Source organism: Dermacentor albipictus, chromosome 2 (genome assembly GCF_038994185.2).
Source record: "Dermacentor albipictus isolate Rhodes 1998 colony chromosome 2, USDA_Dalb.pri_finalv2, whole genome shotgun sequence".
In the NCBI taxonomy this organism is placed as follows: Eukaryota; Metazoa; Arthropoda; class Arachnida; order Ixodida; family Ixodidae; genus Dermacentor; species Dermacentor albipictus.
The window spans coordinates 55142117-55146249 of NC_091822.1; the positions used below are offsets into that span (position 1 = coordinate 55142117).

Sequence of the window (4133 nt, forward strand, 5' to 3'; positions counted from 1 at the left end):
TGGGGTCAGGCTCTTCGTAGTTGGGTGGTCGGCCTCTCGTTCTTGCTTTCAGGATGAGGTGTTCAGACTTCTCTGGGGCGCAGCGGAGGCCGCAGTTTCGGAGATAGCTTTCGATGGTGTCGACGGCTTCTTGTAAGCTACTTTCTTGCCTTCCAACGTTCGTAGCTCTGGTCCAGAGCGTGATGTCATCAGCATACATCGCGTGACGCAGATCTGGTATGGTCTCGAGTAGTGGGGGTAGCTTGACCAAAGCTACGTTAAAGAGTAGCGGGGAAATGACCGACCCTTGCGGGGTGCCTCTGTTTGGAAGTAGGAAGCTTTCACTGCGGATGTTGCAGATTCCGACTGTTGCCGTGCGGTCCATCAGAAAGTTTCTGACGTATGCGTAGGTCCTACTGCCGCAGCCGGTTCCTTCGAGATTGTTGAGGATCGCGTCGTGGCTAACGTTATCGAAGGCTCCCTTGACGTCTATTGCCACTATGGAGTATTTGCTTCGATTGTTTAGGTGATCTAGAAGGCCTTCCTTTAGTTGTAAGAGTACATCCTGCGTTGAGAGGTGCTGCCTGAAACCGAACATGGTGTCTGGTAGGTGGTCGTTGTCTTCTAGGTACTGGGTAATGCGGTCGTGCACCATATGTTCGTAGAGCTTTCCCGCGCACGAGGTGAGGGAGATCGGGCGTAGGTTCTCCAAGCTGAGAGGTTTGTTGGCCTTGGGGATCATGGTGATGTCCGAGTGTTTCCACACAGCAGGCAGTTCTCCTTTCTCCCAGCACTCATTGTAGTAACAGAGGAGAGCCTCGGTGGCCTGCTGCGGTAGGTTGCGTAGGTGTTTGTTAACGATCCTGTCTTTACCTGGGCTGGTATTTCTAGTCAGCTTGGATAGGGCTACGTGGATTTCGGCCTGCGTGAAGGGTCGGTCGAGTTCTGGGTTCGGTTTTCCAGAGTATTCTTTGCTGCGAGTTGACGTGGTAGAGGGTGCGTCTCCGCATAGTTTCTTTTGTAGTTCTCGCAGGAGGTGTTCTTCTGATCCGGCGTGGTTGTGGATAAGACTGTGAAGATGTTGCTTCTGTTTCGTTTTGGTGGGTTCAGTGGCCAGGAGTGCGCGTAGGAGGTGCCAGGTCCTCTTCGTGCTCAGAGTCCCCTGTAGCTTGTCACAGAAAGCGTGCCAGTTCTGTCTGACGAGGTGGTCCGCATAGTCTTGAGCCTGCTTGGTCAGGAGAGCGATACGTGTTTTTAGCTTTCTGTTAAGCTTTTGTCGCTTCCATCTCTTCAGGAGGCCACTTCTTGCCTCCCAGAGATGTAGGAGGTGCGCGTCGACCGCGGGTGTATCGGCATCGAGTTGTATGATCTTGGTGTGACGTTCTGCTGTGTCTAATACATTTTTGAGCCATTCGTCAATGTCAGTTATGCTTGCTCCGGAATCTAGCTTGTCCCTGAAGGATTTCCAATCGGTTAGCCGTGCAATTCCGGTCTTGGTCTGTTTACGGGTGTGTGCTACATCTAATTGGAGAATATGGTGATCGCTACCTAAGGTTTCCTGGAGTCGACTCCACTCTGCCCAGGGGACGTCCGCAGTAAAGGTAAGATCGGGGTTTGTGTCCCTGGAGACGCTGTTTCCAATTCTCGTGGTCTGGAGGGGATCATTCCAGAGGGTGAGTCTGTGTTGCTGTGCGGCATCGTGCACTCTAGCACCCTTCTTTGTGGTGGTATGATAGCCCCATGCCGTGTGCGAGGCGTTAAAGTCTCCCACTATGACGAGTTGGTGTCCATTCGTGGATTTCCTCATTTCTCGTACAAAGTGATCGAAGGCCGGTAGCTGGTCGCGAGGCGGGCTGTATACGCTGGCCACGAATAGGCTTTTCTGCGTCTTTCGTTCCGGTAAAACCTCGATTAAGGTGTGTTCGGTCTGGGTGTTCTCTATGTCATGTTTTTGGGCTGTCAGAGTTTTCTTCACCAATATGGCAGTTCGTCGGGTTTGTGCATATGTGGTGTATCCTTGCAGTCGGACGTTCTGCGTGTTGGTTTCCTGTAGTGCTATGACATCCGGCTGGTTCAGCTTGACGAATTCTTGTAGATTGGCGTGTCGAGGGCGGTATGATCGGCAGTTCCATTGCCATATGCATATAGTTGACTGCTGGTTCTTTGCCTTGTGGTTAGGGATCGCCATCGTCGATGGATTCGAATTCGCGTCGGCGATCGCGAGTGGGCGAGACCGAGCAGGAATCGCTGTGGCTGTTCGCCCGTGCCTTCTTCCGACTCGTGGGGCGCGAATTTTCGAGCTGTGCCTTGGTGATATAGTTGTTCTTCACATGCGCGATAAAATTGTTGAGCTGTGGTGCGATACCATCTATCTTCGCGTTTAACGTGGCGATCTTGTTCTCGAAGGTAGCGGCTGTTTTTTCGACTGCTGATTGTACAACTTTTTCCATTGTGGCGTGAATGCTCTTCATAAAGGCTTCTTGAAATATCAGGCACCTTGCATCTACTATGGCTTCAACGTCGGCCTTGGTCAACGTCGTTCCCGACGCTCTGTTTATGTTTTCGAGCTCCTGGCATTTTTGATGCAGCTTGTCTGTGAGTTCTTGTTGTTCTTTGCATTTTTGAAGCAGTTTATCGGTGAGCTTGCTGTTTCTGTTGACTGCGGAGTAGCTTGTCTATGAGGTTTTGCTGGCTTTGCAATTGGCTGTGCTGATTCTCCAGTTTGCTCTGCTGGTTCTGCTTCTTATATTCTAGGACCCGTATGACTGCGGCGCAGTGCGAAATAATTAGTTCATCGTTTCTACTATTGTATAAAAAACAAAAGTAATTTAGCCAACGTGGAGGTACCGGGAATCGAACCAGGGGCTTCTCGCATGCAAAGCGAGCGCTCTACCTCTGAGCTATACCCCCGAATTGGGTTTAAACGGGAATATTACGCACTTCGTGTAGTATCTCAATGGAATCGTATAAAAAATTGAGCAACTTTCATCCAGTCACGTGCATTATGGCTTGAAGCGCTAAGGCCTACACTTATTACTATGTGGCGGCGGAGGCAGTCAGTGCACGGAAGCCGATTCCTTCAGTGCGCATTGCGTGCTATTATGTGCGCAGTGCGAAATAATTAGTTCATTGTTTTTACTATTGTATAAAAAACAAAAGTAATTTAGCCAAGGCGGAGGTACCGGGAATCGAACCCGGGGCTTCTCGCATGCAAAGCGAGCGCTCTACCTCTGAGCTATACCCCCGAATTGGGTTTAAACGGGAATATTACGCACTTCGTGTAGTATCTCAATGGAATCGTATCAAAAATTGAGCAACTTTCATCCAGTCACGTGCATTATGGCTTGAAGCGCTAAGGCCTACACTTATTACTATGTGGCGGCGGAGGCAGTCAGTGCACGGAAGGTGATTCCTTCAGTGCGCATTGCGTGCTATTATGTGCGCAGTGCGATCGTTTTTACGATTGTATAAAAAAATAAAAAGTATTTCAGCCACCGTGGAGGTACCGGGGATCGAACCCGGGGCTTCTCGCATGCAAAGCGAACGCTCTACCTCTGCGCTATACCCCCCCTTTTTTTCTTTCTTTATTGCCAGTCCTCGACATAAGCAAAATTCCTTAACATATATGCAAAAAGTCAAAACAAAGGAGGAATGAATACAAAAATCGAACAGTACACATGCGTTGCCGTCGGCTACTATGGAATGACGTTGTCTTATTAAAATTCCTTCAGTGCTGTCAGGGGTTAAACCCTGGACAGCCACTCAGGAACAGGCTGTTTCAACTTCTGCACTTCCACATACCGTTGCATGCATTCCCGGAAATATACACGCGCCGATCGGGCATCCGGGTCACACTGGTAGCCCGCCATTTTTGCGCGCCATAAACAGTGGAGGCCCGTAAGCATGATGACGTCGTACGGCAATCCTTCCTCGTCACTTACTGGCAGAAACCTGATTCCGTGGGGATCTATGGGTAACTCCTTTTTTAGAGTCCTTTGCAGCACATTCCAGAAAAAAAAAACCCTTTTCAACAGTGGATGAAGACATGTTCTAGGCTTTCTGGTTTTTTACAAATAAGGCGATGTGTTCCCCATGGCACGTAGAACCCACGTTGTTCCAGGAAGATTTTAACAGGTAAAGTGTCGGTGTGTAAT

General features: G+C 49.6%; 3 non-coding genes across 3 annotated transcripts; all 3 read right to left on the minus strand.

Annotated features, from left to right (window-relative positions):
- Positions 1-2817: 2817 nt before the first annotated feature.
- TRNAA-UGC (transfer RNA alanine (anticodon UGC)) lies at positions 2818-2889 on the minus strand. Its single transcript has one exon. It is a non-coding gene; the product is annotated as a tRNA-Ala (tRNA).
- Positions 2890-3152: 263 nt separating this feature from the next.
- TRNAA-UGC (transfer RNA alanine (anticodon UGC)) lies at positions 3153-3224 on the minus strand. The gene has a single exon. It is a non-coding gene; the product is annotated as a tRNA-Ala (tRNA).
- A 252-nt stretch (positions 3225-3476) lies between these two features.
- On the minus strand, positions 3477-3548 carry TRNAA-UGC (transfer RNA alanine (anticodon UGC)). Its single transcript has one exon. It is a non-coding gene; the product is annotated as a tRNA-Ala (tRNA).
- Between the last annotated feature and the right edge of the window lie 585 nt (positions 3549-4133).